Consider the following 21951-nt stretch of genomic DNA (forward strand, 5'->3'; position numbering starts at 1 on the left):
TGGTTGTCAACTCTGCTGGCGAAAGGGTTGCCCTTACTTTTGCAAGAGCTGATTGTCCCAAGGTCTTCAGAGAGCTATTAAGATCGGCAAAGCGAAGCCGTGCCCAGACTGAACACTCTGGGTTAGCCCTCACATACTCTCAGTAGTTACAGTCTGCGTGTCTCCTTGCCATAATTGCTTCTTCAGCTATGAAGGGGGCCCCTCAGCAGCTGAGCTATGAGTTGTTGTTAGAATGGACAAGATGATTCCTGACCAACTTAACTTCATTCTTCTATGAAAATAACTCTACTTTGAAAAACATTTTTTTTCTTTTTGTAAACAAGTACACTTAAAATTAGATCAGACTAATAAACAACACAGGCAAACGTGGAGGGATCTGGACTGCCTTACCAGAATGGGTCTAGTCTGGCTGGCCAGGGTGTCCTCCACTAAGACATATCCAAGAGTCTTGATTGCTGAGAAGCCGAGGACCCCACTGGCACCCAGTTCAAACAGGCCTGCCACCAGCTTAAAGTTGCTGCCACAGAAAGATTTTCAGGAGTAGGTTTCCTTTGCTCTGGAGGCTATGCTAGTGGTTGGGACTAGTGTAGCTCTACAGTCCTGGAGGGCCTCGGCTCCCCTAGCCTGGCTGAACAGGTGTGTACTGGGCATGCACTAGTCATGCGTGTCCAGGAAGCCAGGGCCCTGGAACTGGATGATGTCAGCAGAATACAGGTCTCAAGAGTGGGCTTTTAGGGGTCCATAGCTTTTGCCTAATTCCAAGCCCTTCCTTAAACAAATGAGCATACTAACCTTAAAGGCAATCACTGAAGAAAACTGGACTTCCCTCTGAAACAGAGCCAGTAATCAAGGCTCCCAGGTGTTTCTTATTGGAGGATGCCTCATCAGTGTCCCAGGCCCCACCCTGGTAAGGCAGTCCAGTGACATCACATTTTTGTATGTTAAATCTTGGACTGAAGTAGCCTCCGTGTACCCCGAAGGGCCTGTTCCTGTGCCCCAGCCTCTCTTGACACTTGTGCTTTAACAGGTCTCTGGCTACCCTGAGCTTTGCACCTGGCATATCCACCCTTTCAGACACCCTGGGGCAGCCAAGGACCTCCAGGCTTATAAGCTCAGGTTGTTTGAAACCACCTGCATAGACTCCAGGGCCACGAGAACTCACCCCACCCCCGGGCCCGGACCATAGCTTTCTGAAGCAACGTTTTTAAACTGGTGACAGTCCCCATTTGGAGAGGCTGCCTTTTGGGGTTCCAGGATTACCAGTACTGAAGGCTCTGAGGTGTCTGTCAGTGGAGAGTATCTAGGCTAGCACACCCAGTGCAGTCATAGCAAGGCAGTCCATAGTCCTACAGCTTTACCATCAGGAAGGTCATGTCTATTTGTGTAGGTTAGGACTTGGAACTAGAGGAGTTAACAGGCCCACAGGCCCACTCCTGTGACCTGGGCTGTCCCAACACTTGCTCTGTATACAGTCGGACCCTGGTCTCCTTGAGGTGCGTGGCCAATGCACGTGGTATGTGCCTGTCAGCTGGCCTTGGGCACCTGCACCCTCCAGGGTTAGGAAGCTTAGGCCATCCCTGTGAGCCTGCATAGCCTTCAGGATGGGACGCCAACCCCTTGAAAACTTTTCTGAGGCAGAAGCTTTAACCTGGTGATAGTCAATCCCCATTTGGTCTAACCGCCTGATAAGAGTCCCAGGTTTACCAGCAGAGGGGTCCCAGGGAATGCTGCACCCCCAATTTTCCATGATAGCATATTAGTTATTTTAATTAAAGTTACTTAAGAAATGGGGTAGTAAGTAGTCTCCTGTGTGAAATAAATCCCCTGTGTGAAAGGTACCATTGCTGCACTGGGAGGTAGAGAACCTTTTTTTTTTTTTTTTTTAAGATTTTATTTGTCAAAGAGAGAGAACAAGAGAGTGAGCACAAGCAGGGAGGACAGCAGACAGAGGCAGAAGCAGGCTCCCCACTGAGCAGGGAGCCCGATGTGGGACTCACTTTCAGGACCTTGGGATCATGATGTGAACTGAAGGCAGACGCTCAACCGTCTGAGCCATCCAGGCATCCGAGAGCTCTTTTTCTTTTCCAGCAGTTTATGTCGTGAGCAAGATCAACTTCCCCGGCTGGACACTGCTCATTGATGAGCTTCCCGGGTCTCTGTCTGCAGAGTCCAATGGAGTGAGAGCCCCTTTTCTAAATTTATATTTATATGTATAAGTTTTCTAAATTTATATTAGGTCTTTCTTTAGGCATCACGATTCTGGTAAATTTGGTGGAGTGCTTTTCATTTAACTGATCTATTTCGTCCCAGATAGGGTCACTTTTTCTTTGTCTCCATCTTTTATATTGATCTAAATAGGAACTACCATAGGGAAAGAATGCAGGGGTAGGCCTTTATCCGCCTATTGTTGAAGACAGCCGAACAGACTGATGAGTTACTGGCTCTCGTCCGACTGACATCTGTTTAGATGAACTTTGCTTTGAGTCCTCTATATTAAGACAAAAGAAAAGGGTTTTTCCATTCGAATTTTTAATGTCCTGAGAACTTGGCTTTGTGACGAGTGAGAAACATTCTCTCTGGTCACTGCCATCTGGAGGGTTCCCTCACCGTGGTATATCATGGTAGTCAAATGGATGGTTTCTTTTTTTTTTTTTTAAAGATTTTATTTATTTGTCAGAGAGAGAGAGAGAGAGAGCAAGAGCAAGCACAGGCAGACAGACTGGCAGGCAGAGTCAGAGGGAGAAGCAGGCTCCCTGCAGAGCAAGGAGCCCGATGTGGGACTCGATCCCAGGACGCTGGGATCATGACCTGAGCTGAAGGCAGCTGCTTAACCAACCGAGCCACCCAGGCGTCCCAAATGGATGGTTTCTGCGGCATGAAGTTACAAGCAGCACTCTCCTGGTCCAGCTGTGCTCAGGGGAGTTTCTCATAAGAGGTCTCAGCACATAAGGGAACTTTGTGGTCCCAACTTCATTGCTCCAGTGGTGCCTGCCTGGTGTCACAGATCAGTGAGTCTGTGACTGGAGGCATCTCACATATTTATGGGAGGCTAGACTTACACTAGCCTAGTCTTACAACCCATGCAATGAGGGCTGTTGCTGTCTTATTTTTGGGGAGAAAGCTTTTGGATCATTAAGGCTGATCACCTTCGTCCTCTCCAGAAACACCTCTTTTGTCCATGGTCTAAGCCTGGAAAGTTTCCACTGGGTCTTGTTATAAAAAGTCGTATTTGGGGAAGGTATGTTTTGTGGTGGGTGCTGTGTATTATATAAGACTGAGGAATCCTAGACCTGTACCCCTGAAACAAATAACATATTATATGTTAATAAGAAAGAAAGAAAGCTTATTTGAGTTGCTATTGAGATTTAAGATTCTACTCATGAATGGCCAAATGATGGATCCTTTAAATTAGCTATATTTGGGATGCCTGGGTGGCTCAGGGGGTTAAGCCTCTGCCTTCAGCTCAGGTCATGATCTCAGGAACCTGGGATGGAGCCCCGCATTGGGCTCTCTGCTCAGTGGGGAGCCTGCTTCCTCTCTCTCTCTGCCTGCCTCCCTACCTACTTATGATCTCTCTGTCAAATAAATAAATAAAAATCTTAAAAAAAATAAATTAGCTATATTTGAAGGAAAAAATTCTTTATGGAGTTTTTTTTTTTAAGATTTTATTTATTTATTTGAAAGAGTAAGAGAGAGAGAACGCATAGGCATGTGTGCACACCTATGCATGGGGGAGGAGCAAGGGAGAGGGAGAAGCAGGCTCCCTGCTCAGCAGGGAGCCTCAGTGTAGGACTTGATCCCAGGACTGGGATCATGACCTGAGCTGAAGGCAGACACTTAACTGAATGAGCCACACAGGCACCCTTCTTTATGGAGTGTTCTTAATTGTCTTATTGTAACCAAACTTAAGTTTGTAACCAAACTTGTAACCAAAGTTACGTTTGGTTACAAATGAACGTAAGTTCATGGGCCTACTCCATCAAAGTTGATCACTGAGGCATTGAGCATGTGGCAACAATTCGTTTGAAAGGTTGCCAAATGAGGAGATGGGAGAAAAGCTTCAAATCCATCTCTCTGAGAGGGAGACTCAGGGATTTTTTTTTTTTTTTTTTTTTTTTTTTAAAGGCAGGCAGAAAAGAGTCTGGTGAATAGGAGAGGAGCTATGCTACTCAAAATCAGATAAAAGAAGTAACCAAGTCAGGGAGGTTTAATTCCATTTTGTTGTGCTCAAAGAGGAGGTCAGTGGTCCTGACTGGCTCTGGCTGGCTTCGTGATGAAAACTTGAGTTCCTGCAGAAACAACTAAATTAACAGTTAGTTGTCATGGCATCAGGCAAGCATATTGTCTTATAGGAACATGGGGGCAGATGGCATTCCAAGAACAAGCAGATCTTTGCTTGGTTAACTCCTTGCTTACCAGTTTTATTATTAGTATAATGGCTAGCCTTGGAGACTTTCTTGACAAGATGGAAAAATAGAAATTAGTTAGACTTAAAACAAAATTAACGTCCATATCCAAAACAAATTCTCCTTCTCAAAATCTGGCTCCCAACCAACTGTTTCAACTTGTGTTCCTATCCTACACAGAGCAGTCTGGCCTAATCTATAGGCCCCCAATACACAGGTTACTCCTGTAAATCCTTAAAAGCCAGGAAGAAAATTTAGGAGAGGCTGTTTACACTTTTTCCTATTTTTCAGGGCTCTGTAATCGGACTCTGTCAGCTTCAGACATTTTTATGCAATGTCTTTTGCAGATGTATCCTATACCCCTCACTGAAAAAAAACAAAACAAAACAAAAAAACACCACCACCACCAACAACAAAAAACCCCTGTCCCCTGAACAGCAACAGATCTTTAAAATTATAAGGCCCCTTACCTCCTCTTTAAGAAGATTCCACCAAATTTAGAGAGAAATTAGATTACTAACCATTTACAACCCCTCCCTCACAAAGGAAACGGATGACCAAAATTTCTCCTTGGCCCTCCTACATTAATCAGCTAAAGGCCAATATTCAGGGGCTGATCCAACCCGAGACTGAATTTTAAACTCAGGAAGAAGGCTTTTATTAAAATGCTTTATATAGACTTTACAAATGCATAAATCTTTTGATTCCAATTTTAGTTAAAAATTTCCCAGATATAAAGTAGCAAACTAAATTAGAAAAGTGGGTCAGTCCATTGATTTTCAGGATGTAATCCAGTTCTTTGGAGAAAACAGAAAGAATGACTTTGTCTTGCAAAGCCTTACAAACCAGAAATGTTACTCTAGAAACCATTCAAAGCCTACCTGTCTTTATCAATCCCCAAAGCTTGCCTATTCCTTTCAAATGTTTCTAGATAGTATAGAAGACCATGATATAGGACTAAAATTAACCTATACTTTGGGGGGAAAAATACATAACAAATACCCAAAACTCTTGGGACAAAAATTACAAATTACTTTCTCTTCAGTTTTTATTTTTTTAAATTCTTAAAATTTTAAATGCTTTTAAAACTTAAAATTCTTTTAATTCTTTAAGTTTTTATTTTACTTCCAGCTAACATACAGTGTGAGTTTCAGGAGTATAGTATACTGATTCAGCACTTCCTTATATCACCCAGTGCTCATCTACAAGTGCCCTCCTTAATCCCCATCACCTGCTTAACCCAGGCCCCTCACCTCCCTTCCAGTACCATCTCTTTGTTCTCTGTAGTTAAGTCTGTTTCTTGATTTGTCTCTCCTCTTTTCACTTTGCTTGTTTTATTTCTTAAATTCCACATATGAGTGAAATCATATGGTATTTGACTGCCTTATTTCCCTTGGCATTATACTCTCACTCCCTCTATGTTGTTGTAAATGGCCAGATTTCATTCTTTCTTATGACTAATATTCCAATCCTTTTTCTCCACATCCTTGCCAAAACCTATTGTTTATTTTAGCCATTCTGACAGGTGTGAGGTGAGATCTCACTGTAGTTCTGATTTGTATTTCCCTAGTGGTGAGTGATATTGAGCGTCTGTTTACGTATTGGTTTGCCCTCTGTAGGTCTCCCATTCAGTAGGCCGTCTCCTAGATTTGTTGATTGTTTCTTTTGCTGTGCAGAAGCTTTTTATTTTGATGTAGTCCCAGTAGTTTATTTTTGCTTTTGTTTCCCTCACTTCATGAGACCTATCTAGAAAGACACTGTTATGGCTGATGACAGAGATATTACTGCCTGTCCTCTATTCTAGGACTTTTATGATTTCAGGTCTCACATGTAGGTCCTTAATCCATCGTGAGTTTATTTTTGTGTATGTTGTAAGAAAGTGGTCCAATTTTATTCTTTTGCATATAGCTGTCCAGTTTTCCCAGCATCATTTGTTGAAGAGGCTGTCTTTTTCCCCTTGCATATTCTTGCCTCTTTTATCAAAGATTAATTGACCATATAATTTTGGGTTTATTTCTGGGTTTTCTATTCTGTTCTATTGATCTATGTGTCTATTTTTATGCCAGTACCAGAGTGTTTTAATCACTACAGCTTTGTAATATAACTTGAATTCTAGAATTCTGAATTTCCAGTTTTGTTTTTCTTTTTCAAGACAATTTTAGCTATTTGGGGTCTTTCATGGTTCCATACAAATTTTAGGATTATTTGTTCTAGTTCTATGAAAAATGCTGTTGGTATTTTGATAAGGATTAGATCAAACCTGTAGATTGTTTGGGTAGTATGGATATATTAATAATATTCTTTCAGAACATGAGCTTGGAAGATCTTTCTATTTGTTTGTGTTGTCTCTAATTTCTTTCATCTGTGTCTTATAGTTTTTACAGGTCTTTTACCCTTTTTATGTGTGTGTGTACTGGTGCAATTGTAAACGGAATTATTTTCTTAATTTCTTCTGCTCATTCATGATTGGCGTGTAGAAATGCAACAGATTTCTGCACATTGATTTTGCATCCTGCAAACTTACTGATTTTATTTATCAGTTCTAGTAGTTTTTTGGTGGAGTCTTTAGGGTTTTCTATATATAATACCATGTCATTTGCAAATATGAAAATTTTACTTCTTCCTTACTAATTTGATGCCTTTTATACCTTCCTCTTGTCTGATTGCTGTGGTTAGGATTTGCAGGACTATGTTAAATAAAAGTGATGAAAGTGGACATTCTTTTCTTGATCTTAGAGAAAAAGCTCTCAGTGTTTCACCATTGAGAATGATGTTTGCTGTGAGTTTTTTATAGATAGCCATTATTATTTTGAGGTATTTTCACTAGAAACCTACTTTGTTAAGAGGTTTTTTTTTTTTTAATGGATGGATGTTGTGCCTTGTCAAATGCATTCTCTGCATTTATTGAAATGATCAATATCATTTCTTATCCTTCCTCTTCTTAGCATGATGTACCACACTGATCAGTTTGCAAATACTGAACTACCTTGCAGTCCAGGAATAAATTTCACTTGATCACGTGAATGATTTTTTTTTTTAATGTATTGTTGGATTTGGTTTGCTAATATTTTGTTGAGGATTTTCCATATATGTTCATCAGAGATATTAGCCTGTAGTTTTCTTTTTTTTGTAGTATCTTTATCTAGTTTTTAATCTGGAAGCTTTCCCTTCTTCTTCTATATTCTGGAAGAGTTTGATTATCTTCTTTAAATGTTTGGTATAATTTGGTGTTTGGTAGAATTCACTTGTGAAGCCACCTCATCCTGGAATTTTGCTTATTGGGAATTTTTGGATGACTGATTTGATTTCATTGTTAGTAATCAGTCTGTTCAAATGCTCTATTTCTTCCTCATTCAGTTTAGGGAGGTTATTTGTTTCTAGGACTTTGTTTCTTCTAGGATGTCCAGTTTATTAGCATATCACTTTCCATAACATTCTCTTATATTCCTTTGTATTTCTGAGATTTTTTTTTTCTTTTTTGATTTTGAGTCCTCTCTCTCTCTCTCTCTCTTTTTTATGAGTGTGGGTAAAGTTTTATCAATTTTGTTGATCTTTTCAAAGAACTAGCTTTTGGATTCATTGATCTGTTGTATTGTTTTTTAAACTCTTTCATTTATTTCTATTTCAATCCCTATTATTTCCTTCCTTCTGCTAGTTTTAGGCTTTGTTTTTTCCTCTTTTTTTAGCTTCTTTAGGTATAAAGTTGTGTTGTTTGAGATTTTTTCTTGTTTCTTGAGGTAGGCCTTTATTGCTATGGACTCCCCTCTTAGAATACCTTCTAATGCATCCCAAATATTTTGGACCATTTTGTGTTCATGTTCATTTGTTTTCACGTTTCTTTCTTTCTTTTTTTTTTTTTTTAAGATTTTTAAAAAGATTTTATTTATTTTTGCAAGGGAGAGAGAACATGAGTGGTAGGGAGGGGCGGAGGGAAATGCAGATCCCCGCTGAGCAGGGAGCCCAATTCCAGGCTTGACCTGAGGCAGACAGTTAACTGAGCCACTATGTTTTTTATTTCTTATTTGATTTCTTCATTGACCCATCTGTTGTTTAGTAGCATGTTATTTAATCTCCATGTATTTGTGCTTTTTCTAGATTTTTTTTCTCATGGCTGCTTTCTAGTTTCATAGCATTGTGGTTAGAAAAGATGAATGTTGTGATTTCAATCTTTTCAAATTTCTTGAGATTTGTTTTGTGACTTACTGTGATCTATTCTGGAGAATTTTCCATGTTCACTTGAAAAGCATGTGGATTTTGCTCTGTTGTTGTCGAATGTTCTGCATATATTTGTTTAATCCATCGGGAAATGTGTCATTCAAAGCAACTGTTCCTTTGTTGATTTTCTGTCTAGGTAATCTGTCCATTGATGTGAGTGTGTGTTAAAACCCACCAGTATTTTTACATTACTATTGATTTCTTCCTTTGTGTTTGTTATTAGCTGCTTTATGTATTTGGGTGCTTCCATGTTGCATACATAAATATTTCCAATTATTATTACCCACCCCTCCCTTTGGGGAAGATTTTATTTGTTTTAGAGTGGAGGAGGGGGAGGCAAAGAGAGAATCCTCAAGCAGACTCCCCACTGAACACAGCCTGCTGTGGGGCTTGATCCAAGGACCCTGAGATCATGACTAGAGCCAAAATCTCAAGAGTCAGCCACCTATCTGACTGGGCCATCCAGGCACTCCTAAAATTGTTATACCTTCTTGTTGAAATGGTTACGATTATGTAATGTACTTCTTTGTCTCTTATTACTGGTCTTTGTTTTAAAGTCTATTTTGTTTGATATAAGTATTATTACTCCAGCTTTCTTTTCACTTCCATTTGCATGATAAATGTTTTCCATTCGTTCCCTTCCAGTCTGGGTGTGTCTTTAGGTCTGAAATGAGTCTCTTGCAGGTGGCATATAGAGGGGTCTTGCTATTTTATCTATTTGTCAGGCTATTTTTTGATTAGGTAGTTTAGTCCATTTATAGTCAAAGTAATTATCAATAAGTCGTCATTTTCATACTTGTTTTATGGTTGTTCTTGTAGTTTTCTCTGTTCCTTTCTTGCTATCTTGTGGTTTGCTGGCTTTCTTTAATGATATACAAAAACTAAAAAGAAAGAAATCCAAGCATATCTATCTATGAGAGGTTATCATTGATCTGTGGTTTGATTTGTGGTTTGCCATTAGGTTTATATATAATATCCTATGTGTATGGCTGTCTATATTAAATTGATGGTTTGAACTGAAGTTTAAACTCATTCTAAAAGCACTAAATTTTTATTCCCTCCACCCCACATTTTAGATATGTTTTCATACTTTACAACCTTTTATTTATGAATGTCTTAACTGATTTTCCTAGATATATTTGATTTTACTGCTGTTGTGCTTCAATCTCCATACTGGGTTTACAAGGGATTAATAGGCTATTTTTGTCATGTTTATATATACCTGTGAAAATTTTCCCTTTCCTACTTTTCTTACTTCTGCTTATGTTCTTTCCTTTTCAAAGAATCCTCTTTAACATTTCTTGTAGGGCTGGTTTAGGTTTAGTGTTCATGAATTTTTTTCTTTTTTCTTTCTTTCTTTTTTTTTTTTTTGTTGGTGGGGAGCTGTGATACTCCTTTTCTCTCTTTCAAGTCTTAATGACAGCTTTGTTGGGTAGAGTATTATTGGCTGCAGATTTTCCCTTTCAGCGCTTTGAATATATCATGCCAAAAATCAGCTGATAGTCTTGTGGGGTCTCCCTTGTATGTAACTATTTTCTCTTGCTACTATTTTTTTTAATAAAGATTTTATTCATTTATGAGAGAGTGAGCAGGGGTATGAGCAGGGGGAGAGGGAGAAGCAGCAGCAGATTCCCTGCTGAGCAGGGACACTGATGCAGGGCTCAATCCTGGGATCCCGAGATCATGACCAGAGCCAAAGGCAGACACTTAACCAACTGAGCCACTCAGGAGTCCCTCTTGATACTTTTAAATTTTTTTTATCAATTTTTTTGGGTCATTTTAACTATTATGTGTCTTGGTGTGGACCTCCTTGGGTTGATTTTGTTGGGGGCTTTCTGTGTATTTCTGGATCTGGATGTTTTCTTTCCCAGATGAGGGAAGATTTCAGCTATTATTTCTTAAATTTTCTCCCCCCTTTCTCTTTCTTCTTTTGCAACCCCTATAATGTGAATATTACTATACTTGATGGTATTGCTGTATTCCCTTAACCTATTCTCATTTTCTAATGTCTTTTTTCTTTTCCCCATTCCATTTAGTTGTTTTCCATTACTCTGGCCTCCAGGTCACTGGTCCATTCTTTTGCTTCTTCTAGTCCACTATTTATTCTAGATAGTGTATTTCTAATTTCACTTATTGAGTTCATCTCTGAGTGGTTATTTTTAATATTTACTGAGATCCTCCACTCTTTTCTCAAGCCCAGTGGGTATCTATGACTATTACTATGAATTCTCTATCTGCATATTGCTTAACTCCATTTTGTTAAGTTCTCTTGCTCTGAGTTTGTCCTGTGCTTTCATTTGTACCATATTCCTCTGTCTCCTCATTTTGTCTAACTTTGTGTCTTTCTATGTGTTAGGACAGTCAGCTATGTCTCCTGCTTTTGAAATCAGTGATCTTATGGAGAAGAGGTCCTATGGTGCCCTGCAATGTGATGTCTCCTGGTCAGCAGAACCTAATGTTTCAGGGTTATCTGTTATGTATATTGTGTATACCTTACTGTTGTGATTGAGATGCACTCGACTTCAGTCTAGTTGTCTGCAGTGGCTCTTTGACTGTTATGGGCAGGGTTTGGGTCCCTGTGTTATTAAGGGGCCAGTCTGGGACCACCATGGGCTTGAGTTGGGATAGACCAGATGCCTGCCCTCAGCTCATTTGCCACAACTGTGGCTGCAGGGTGCTCTCCCAGGATTGTCCCCTGAGAGGCTTTTGTTGGTGGGCAGGACCTGTGGTTGGACCAGATGTCTGCCCCAAGCCCACTGCTGGGGCTGCAAACTAGTGTGTGTCATTATCTTCCACTTGTATCAGTCCTAGGCATCAGTCACTTGGGAATGGTACTGGCCCCTCTCAGGGCTGTTTGTATACTACCCTGCTTATGGTGCCACATTGGATGGACTCTTGCCTAGTGGGGTGGGTTGGATCAGATGGGATAGTCTACAGGAAAACACAAGGGTGGGATGCACAGTGTAGGCAAAGTTTGCACCCATCTGCTTGTGGGAAGAGCCCTGCTGAGGGAAAATGCCTAGAGCATTCTGGAGGAACTCTTGTCCAGTGTGGCTGGTTGAATGGGGTAAATTCATAGGAGAAAGTGGGGATGAGGTTTGGCGTTGTCCCCATAGATGTCCATGTCTCTAGGCATTCTTGATGTGGCTTCTTGGCTAAGATTAACTATGAAAAGTCTGTTGTTCTGTCAGGACTTGTGTGGTTTTCTGGGGGTATTTACAGTGATATGGGTGTAATCTCCGTGTATCCAGGGGATGAGGTAAGCCAAAGATCCTCTTACTCTGACATCTTGCCCGGAAGCTTGATTAGGTTATAGAATTTTTCTACAACCAAAAAAAAAAAAAAAAACTTGAAGGACTGGCTGATTTGATGTCTTGTGAAGTTTTTGTGGGTAATCTAAAAGTTTGTAGACTATAAACTTGTAAAATAGTTTCTCCACGAAGTCTTTTTGGTAGCCTGAAAGCTTAAAGTTTTGCTAATAATGAATTCATCTAGATATTCAATGAATTAACTTATTTCCCAATAAGAGAATAATAAAACATTAATGACTTGACCATATGCTAATCTGTTCTTTTGGCTTCCCTATCAGAAACTTGAGTCTCTAGTAAATAGCTTTAAAAAAAAAAAAACTTTTATTGGAAGATTATTATAAAGAAGCACATATTTCTAGAAATGTATGAATACTTTCATAATTTGCCAGTCTAAAGATGTACTAGGTAAGTGTAACAGTTTACAATTGCTTATGACTTATTTTTCACTATAAAGTTTCTAAGGATTAAAAATTCTAATATGTGTGGTAAAAATAAAGGGAACCTCTCTATATGCAAGAAAAGTAGGACATGTGTTTTTGATAAAGATATCTTGAACTGAGACCATATAAAGAGGAAAAAAACAAAAAAATATATATGTAAAAAAATCTTAAAACATTTTTGAACAACAAATCTTTAAAATGAATTTTAATGGGGCGCCTGGGTGGCTCAGTGGGTTAAGCCGCTGCCTTCAGCTCAGGTCATGATCTCAGGGTCCTGGGATCGAGTCCCGCATCAGGCTCTCTGCTCAGCAGGGAGCCTGCTTCCTCCTCTCTCTCTCTGCCTGCCTCTCTGCCTACTTGTGATCTGTCTCTGTCAAATAAATAAATAAAATCTTTAAAAAAAATGAATTTTAATGTATGGTCATGCTGGATAAGATTAAAATGATTTATTTGAATTTTAATATAAAAAGCTAGTACAAAATTTTAAAAATTCATTTTTTCTCTATTAAAAGACCAACATTTTCTTAGATTATTATTCTGCTTTTAATTATAAACAAAGGTTTCACTTGAATATAATCAATCTAGAAAAAGTCTGTTTTATCTTTTCAAGTCTTTGATTACTTAGAAAAACTAAGTATCTGTATTTGCCTGTGAAGTCTTTGCCACTTTAGTTAAATGGATAACTAAGTATTGTTATATAATGATCTGTGATCCTGTTTAATGAAAAGTCTTAATTCTAAAATGAAGTCTTTTTGAGTTTGAAATTTCCCAAAGGATCTCTGGAAGATTTTATTTATTTGATAGAGTGAGAAGCAGGTTCCACTGAGCAGGGAGCCTGCACTGGGCTTGATCCCAGGACCCTGTGATTATGATCTGAGCTGAAGGCAGATGCTTAACCGACGGAGCCACCCAGGCACCCCACCCTGGAAGATTTCAAAGCTTTGTTCTCCTCATAAAAGAAAGATGTTAATTATATTTATTTGGTATGTTAAATTACATGAGAATCACTGTCAAATAAGTGATGCTAAACCTTCTTAGATTATATATCCATAAATATAATTAGAATAAGTGTTCTAGAAATTGTATTAAACTCCTAGAAATCTAATATGTCTGGGTATATTATATAATAGATAATTCTATGTTATACAGTCCTAGTTATTATCCTGACGTGCTGAGCATCACAGAAATAACCCAATCGTAATCAGATCTTTTCTGATTACCATTTCTAAGTCTTTTTGTCACTTTTGTTACTTACAGATATTGTTTTACCTTGATGCTTTTGCAAAAGTGCTTCATGTTCAAAGAGATTCAGGAAAAGACTGATGAATCTCTAAACTACAGGCCTCTAATAAGTTAAGATCATACCACTAAACTGATTGTAAGAATTTAGAGAACTCTAATGGAGAGAAATTTATAGCTTCATAAAACTAACAAGATCAAGATCAACAGAAGTTAATTACAAATGGGACTGAATAAATGGAGGATTATAATTTTTCTGACTTTTTGTTTGAAAAGTATTTCAAATACTTTATACTTTTTGAATTTTTTTTAACTTTTTTTCCCCCCTGCTGTAGGAAAACCTTTCCTCAGCAATTTGGTAAATTATACCTTTGTAAGCAAAACTGAAACATTTATCTTCTGCCTACCTGATTCCCCCCAGGAATTGGAAACTCTCAGTGAGCAGTCTTACATACTTATGGAAATACATTTCTTTATGTTCAACTATAATCTGTCTTCCTTAGGACATAGCTGGGAACACTGGTTTTATTATTAAGGTTTTGACTGGAATGTCATATTTAAGAGAGAGCTGGATAGGCTCAGATCAGACAGCTTTAAGGAACTAAGGTTAGCCATGTAGCCAACAACATGCTTTGAAAATGTCAGTGCGATACCTTGATGACAGGGTTTTCAACATCCTTACCAGGTTAAGTAAAGAAGGCCAGGTGCAAGAACCTCAGGATATTTTGGGGACCCTGATAATAAAGGAAGTAACTCAAGTCAGTAGGTATTGCAAGCAAAGCATGATGGCCTTATTTCTTAGGCTCAAGAGACTATTAAAAATTCAGTCTCTGCTACCTTATGAAAAGTTCCAGCAAAGCAGATTTAAAAGAGTCTACATGATCAATCACTATTCTCCTTGCACTTATGCATGTAATCAAGCTCACCGAAACAAACTGTCTTACTCTGGTTATAATTGATAGAAATGGGAGTAATTATAGAGAGAAAAATTGTCTTAACTGAAACTATGTGAACTTTTAGATGGATTCTGGTTCTGTTACGTGTCTTTGAGGTTTTGTTTTCTTCCTGTAAACTAGATCCTGATTCCTTCTAGTTTCCTCAAACATCTGGTTACATCTTTCCAAAGTAACATTTCTGATAATCTCTCCCATTCTTTTGACTTGAAATCACTGAAAAATAAAATTGCCCCTTTTCTTGAAGCACTGAAAACTGAATATGAATGACTTTACAGGACCAGAGAAATCATAACAGTTTATGTATGGATAACCTACAGGTAACCACATAGCAACCAGTACAAAGTTCACCAGGGGCATGTAAACTGCAAACCAGAAAAATCTGATTGTGACTCCTTGGCTTCACTCTATCTAAGGATGCTTTGAAATGGACTTTTAGAAATCTTCTCAAGTGGCTACCCTCAGAACTGAGAAACTGATTTATGATTTGCTCCAATTATTAACCAGTATTTTCCTTTTATCTCTATGGAAATGATGTATTTAATTTTTGGTTACTTGAACCACAGCCCTGTTTGTAGGGTTCCTAGGCTTCTGTACCTGCCAAGGCTCCCAGATGTCTCTTACTGGTAGGTCCTTCAGCCAGTTCACTCAGTTTAGTTCTGGTAAGGCAGGCCACATGGAACACAATAGACCCATTAACCCAGTTACTGTCAATACCAACCCCTTTATAAAATCTAATCCCATTACCAGAGGAGTCACTGATAACTACAGTAGAACACACCCAGAGCCCTCCTAGCCTATGGAGGCAGTGGTGCATAGGTTATGTTGGCCCTATCACTAGAAACACCGTTGTAAAGAAAAATACTACAAAGACTACCGTGTTGTTAGATAGAGGGTTCATAACAATGATACAAGGCTAGTCCACTAATCTAAAAAAATAAAACTTAAAGGGACCAATGGAAGCATTAGGAGGAAAATAAAACCCAGCTACACGGATATGCAGATTCCTAACATGAGATGAACAGACTACCTATGGAGGTTAAATGACTTAGTTTCCCAATACAGAAGACATTCCTGGCATGAATGTACAGATCATACTCTATGTAACAGAACATACTCAAAATCAGGAAAACCTTCAGAACTCTGAGGGGAACAAATTCATGGCCTACTACATACTAACCCAGTCTGGACTGTTAAAAAGCCAGACAAGCCATATTGTTTCACATTAGATGATAGGGCCTGAAACACTCTCAAACACTCTCCCCAAACTCAGGGAGCACTCCAGGATATCGGAATTATCATAACCAATAGCACACTGAATCCAGACCCCATGACATGGTGAGACACTTAGGTGGCATGTTCTTGGCTATCCCAGTGGATGAGGAGAGCCAACCCATGACTGCATTTCCATGAGAAGGCAGAGGAGATCAGTTTGCTGGGGTGCCACAAGGATACCTTAGCAGTCCAGGAATGGCCCACAACCTTCCAACACGAGACATCCAGACCTTTGATGAAAACACACACAAAACCCAGTATTTCCTATAGATTGAGGGCATCCTTATTTATGGCGATAACCAGAGCCAAAATAGAGTGAACTGAATCCCTTCCACTCAGAAAATGGAAAACTGACCCAGGTAAGGTCCAAAGACCCCAGGCTACAGTAAAAGTTCTAGGCAAAATGTGGTCCTCTGAAGGCATAAAAACACCACACCCAGTCATGAACAATAAAGATAGTGTATCAACTCCTACCACAAAAGCAGCAGCTCACACTGATAGGAACTATTTGGATATTGGCTACATGCCATACCACCTATGGGGATAATACTGAAACACATTTGTGAAATAAAGAGGAAGAGCAGGGAGTTTAGATGGATAGAGACTCAAGACACAGCCTTTATTTCTTTGAAAAATGCTGTCAGAATGTTTAAACATTGGGACCAGCTAATGAGGACTCTGAATATAAACTAGAGTGCCTACACCCAGGAGAGTTTGCAGCAGCAGCACTGTGGACTGAAACACCACTGAACCCCAATTTCACCTGACTGGGCTTTATTTACCCTTTGGAGTTCCCACTGTCTGGGAATATATACCAACCAACTGAAAGTCTTGTCTAAACATTCTGTGAGGCCCTATGAAATACAGAACCACTGACAGAAAATAAACCAATTATACTTAAATTCCAACCACCTTCTGGGGTACGTAAAGTAGACCCCTGACAAATAGATGACAAGTAGTTATGAGCATAACATCCTAAGATAAAAATAGTACTTATCGGAGTGGAGCATGCAGATGAAAGGTTGACCTCTGTATTAACTGAAAAGAACGTCGACAATGCCAATAGTAGACGTGCTGGGTTTCAAGGCATCAGCTGGAGCAGTTGGACAATAGGGACCACTCTGGTCCACAGCAGTCAATGATATATAGTTTCAGATGGATCAGGCTCCCTGCCATCACTCAGAGTATGCTGGCAGTCTGTGGCCTTGAGAACTAAGAATGGCCTATCAAAATCAGGCTGATGGTAATCAGGACAATAGACTGAATTAGTTATCATAAAATTGGTAACTGAGCAGTCTGTTAAGGAAAATCATAATGATATGTGTGTGTGTGTATACATATATATGTATGTGTGTGTGTGTGTCTGTGTGTATATTTGGACCTAAAGCCAATAGTAAATGAATAGCTCTTTGGTCAGGTCATGGCAGGAAAATGGGAAACAGGATATAAGAACATATGGGGTAAGGACATATGGCAGAAAATAGCCCTGGATGACATCTCTATAGTGATTATAGAAGTCTCCGTGCATCAGAAGGACAACTCTGAAGTAACAAATTTTAATAACCATGTAGCATATCTAAACAAGAAGGACAATGAAACATAAAACACAGACTCACAGATATACCAACTGAGCGGATCACTGCATGGGGACATCACCAAATAGTCATGCTGGCATACATAGCACAAGAATGCTGTTGGAGAAAAGAAAACATATATATAACTACTGAATAGCCTCAGTTTGAAATTAGGAAATGTGAGAAATATCAACATTTTGAAGCTTTTCATTCATTCCTTATTACATTAATGGGTCATCTGCATAAGATCAAAGATAATATTTCCAAATGACACAAAGTATGAAAAAAAAATGACACAAAGTAATTACATGGCCTAAATCAGAGAATAAACTATTTGCATGGCCACTGTAGGCACATAGGAAGACGATTACCCTATCTTTGCAGGAGAAATGATAAAAAATTCACAATCTAAGCCTTAGAAATCTGGATTGCTTGCTCTGGTTTTCCAACCATCGTAAAATCAGATCAGGGCACCTACTTCACAAGAAAGCTAATACAAGAATGGGCTAAGAAACAAGACATAATATGGAATTTGCCCTTACCCTATAACCCAATCACCTCTGGATCAATTGAGAGGTGTCATGGCTTCCTTAAGAAAAAGCTTAAATTACTTACAATCCAGAATAGGAAAGCTTAGACTAAAACAATCTAAGAGGCACAGATCTAGAATGGGTGGAAAAACTTCCAGTGAATTAATATTGCAGGCACCTACAGAGATAGGAATTAGCATTAACAACACTCCAGAATCTCAATTAGAAGTATTAACTGAAAAACATAAAAACATATGGTACTGGGGACATACCTCCTGCCATAATGACACCTACTCAGTGACCAAAGGAAAAGGCATATTACAGCAAAATAAAGACCATAATATGCCTCTTCAAAAGTTCGGCCATGTAGAACACCATTCTATATTTTATCAAAACCAGAAATATTTAGCATGATATAATGATGAGCGATTATGCTTGCACAAAGATGGTCAATAATGACCAAGACGACAATAGATTTCCTTAGATGGCAAGAACAACAAAAGAATTACAAATTTGTAGGACACTACATTTTGCAATCATGACTCTGCTATGCATCTCTAACCCTATAAATACTAAAGAGGCTAGTGTAGCACGCTGCCTGCTGGCGATCCTCTTTTGCCTGTTGTTCAGGATAGTCACCCCAGAAGATACCACTTTGGCATAAACCTCTTATTTTGTTCTGAAGGCACTTGAGATCATGTGGGCTCAAGAGAAACTTTGGTCCTTCCCTTAACCACCCTGAAGAATCTAAATTGGTGCTCTTTCCTAGAATAAGGGTTAGTAACAGAAGCAAATTTTATCTGAGTGCCTCATTTGCATGGAAGGGCGAACATCTAATGACCAAACACACACACTTCATATTGCCCTGTGAAGTGCGTTCCTTTCCTCTGAAATCCCGGACTCCTGCCCCCTTCTCCTCAGTTCTGAATGACATATATACTCCATTGTGCTGGTCTTTGGAATTTCCATGTCTATGTGGATTCCCATATGTATGCTATTGGATTCTATTTTCTCCTGGTCGTCTGTTTTATGTCAATTTGTTTCTTAGTCCAGTTAGAAGGACTTTTGAGGGGCCAGGAATTCTTGCGCCCTGACACTCACTCTGTATACCATACTCAGTAAAGCTATGGATACTTCTCTGGTATCTCCAGCAATAGCACTGTTCCAAAATGCAACATCTGCTCCAGATATGCCTTAAGTCTATGACATCCTCTTCTTCCTCCATGGATTGCCATTTTGGTCACCTTATTATGACTAAGGACATAACTGCATCACTGGCATCACCAGGCTCAGCCTTTCCTCCCCTCCCTTCACTGTAAGCACCATCTACTTATTGGGAAAACTTCAATTGGGGAGAAACCAAATACTAAGAAAAGCTGATGAGGCAGTGATAATCTCCACTTTAATCTCCACAAGAATCAGTGAGGATCCTGATCAACACTTCCTAAAGTTTTGACATTGACTTGGATTGTAAAGATTGACGTGAATTATGGATTGTCTCGTGGTAATACAATGCAGCATATAAGCCAAGTCTCGTTAGTACAGACTCTCCCCTTACCTTACTGAATTGACCGCAACATTGGATACATGGCAGAGACTCTGAAAGTGGCCCCAGTTTAATTCCTGATTTACTTTGTGTGGCAGTGGTTTATTCTAAAAAAAGCAGCAGCTGAATATACTGAATGGGCTATTATATATTTAAATACAAATAGGCCAAAAAAGATCATTTACAACAATCTCAACTTACACTATTTAATCCATTGTCACCTGTTAGAAAATTAGCAATAGATCCATGGGCACTGTTTCCAGACTTTGAAAAGAGTCAACTTGTAAGGTACATAAAGGATATATAGGGAACTTACCATATAACATATCATTATCCTTGGTGGTACACCAGCAGGCTTCTATCTTACACTGCAGATTTCTATTCCAAGAACTTGGGAAACCATGTTAATAAGACCTCTCATGGTCATACTAGAACTGACATAATTGCATAAACCCTGAAATTTTATATTCAGGACTTTGAACCAGATGCAGATCCCCAAATTGTGCATCTTTGTTACTGTGAGATTTACAAGTATTACAACTGTGCCAACAACAGGCTCACTAAAAGGAAAGAAACCTTTATAATTCCTTATTGGACTGGCAAGAAGTTTACCTGAGGAACAACAGTAGCTGCTTTTTCTCAATTCCAAATTGATCAACTCACATTGTTTCAGAAATTCTGAAAGCAAACAATCTGAATTTAACACTGGCAATGCCAGCTTTGTCCTGGTTGTGTACATAACTGGATAAAATTAGCAATATATTAAAGAACAAATTTTACACAGAAATATAGCAATGGAAATTTGACATAAAGCAGAAATACTAAAACTAACATAAAACTTAAAAGGACATAAGAGATTTTTTTTTAAAGATTATTTATCTGAGAGAGAGTGAGAGAGAACATGAACTGGGGAGGGGGGAGACAGAGCAAGAGAAGCAGGCTCCCTGCTGAGCAGGGACACCTCCTCGTCCACCCCCCCCACCCCACCTGGAGGCAGGGCTCAATCCCCGGACCCTGGAATCGTGACCTGAGCCAAAGGCAGACTCTTAATTGACTGAGCCATCCAGGTGTACCAAGAGATCTTTCTTTGAATGTACATTGTGAATTGTTGCCATTAAGATTGGTTGCTATGTGGAATATTCTTAGAACGACTACAGTCTCGGGGCAATAGTGGTTACCTGAGATAACAGACAACCCAACCAGAAGTAAAGCAGATACCATACATTCTAGGAGCTGTGATTCAAGGGGCGACTGTGAAAACACAATATTGGCTCTTAAAGGAGGAAGGGGACATTGGGGTACTACAGTTTTGTGGCTTCTTGATATTAGAATGCCCAGAAAGCCACCTTATGATAGCAGGAAAACATGTACTGGATATGCTGGTAGAATGGATCCAAAATAACTTCATTAATGTGAGACATTTGGACGTATGTATAGTACAAGTATGGAAGACTATGGCCTTAATGCCTCCTCCCCTAGTTACATATAATATGGAAAACTGGACCAGGATAGTGTGCTCTAAGCCAAACCTCACCCTCACCTACTGGGAGTCCAGGGAAAAATATAGGACACAACATGATTCCATGTATAAAAACAGAACAGGTAATAAATGTGACAACAGAAGGAAAAATATTATTTGAGGCCAAGAGAAGAGAAAAAGCCCATAAAAATAACTGGAGAAATAGTTCACATTGAACCTCTTAAAATAAATGTATATCATGCATTAGAAAACTTAAGTAAAGGAACACGGGGAAGATGGGACTAATACAGTGAAAATAATTTTGCAGAACTGGAAACAGAACAAACGCATGCTTCCCCTAGAATAATCCTAGCCTTAAATTCTGATGTTATGCAGTCAGATACGTGCCTAATGGGGCCATGCACACGCGTACTTCCTGGAGCTTGGTAAAAATGATCTTTCCTTGGAAATGTCATTGTCAAAAAAGTTAAACTGCCCATTTAAGAAACTTATCTTTTGGTTGTTTGGAGATTGGATATGGTAAAGGGTTCCTTGTTAGGCTTATATTGTTATAATTAGAAATATGGTTGCTTAGGGCACCTGAGTGGTTCAGCTGGTTGGGCAACTGCCTTCGGATTGGGTCATGGTCCTGGGGTCCTGGGATCAAGTCTCACATTGAGCTCCCCCTTCTCTGAGGGGAGCCTGCTTCTCCCTCTGCCTTCCATTCCCCCTTCTTGTGCTCTCTGTTGAATTAAAAAAAAAAAAAAAAGGAATATGGTTGCTAAAACTGGTCATTAAACTATGGTGTAAGTGCATCTGTATCAAAGGAAAAATACTCCCCAAATATGTTTTTTTGTGATTAAGAATGTCGAGTCACAGGGGTCCTGGGTGGCTCAGTGGGTTAAAGCCTCTGCCTTTGGCTCGGGTCGTAACCCCGGGGTTCTGGGATCGAGCCCCGCATAGGGCTCTCTGCCTGCCTTTCTGCCTACTTGTGATCTCTGTC

The 21951-nt window shown here is 39.3% G+C and overlaps 1 long non-coding RNA gene across 6 annotated transcripts in view; it reads right to left on the minus strand.

The window, feature by feature from the left end:
* LOC122908639 overlaps positions 1–21951 on the minus strand; it is a 51598-nt gene that overhangs the window by 16264 nt on the left and 13383 nt on the right. For all 6 annotated transcript variants that reach the window (XR_006384997.1, XR_006384994.1, XR_006384998.1 and 3 more), the window contains one exon: positions 17456–17530. This is a non-coding gene — a long non-coding RNA (uncharacterized LOC122908639). The remainder of the gene's footprint in view (positions 1–17455; positions 17531–21951) is intronic.

The sequence above is a fragment of the Neovison vison genome, chromosome 6 (genome assembly GCF_020171115.1).
Source record: "Neovison vison isolate M4711 chromosome 6, ASM_NN_V1, whole genome shotgun sequence".
NCBI classification, from domain to species: domain Eukaryota; kingdom Metazoa; phylum Chordata; class Mammalia; order Carnivora; family Mustelidae; genus Neogale; species Neogale vison.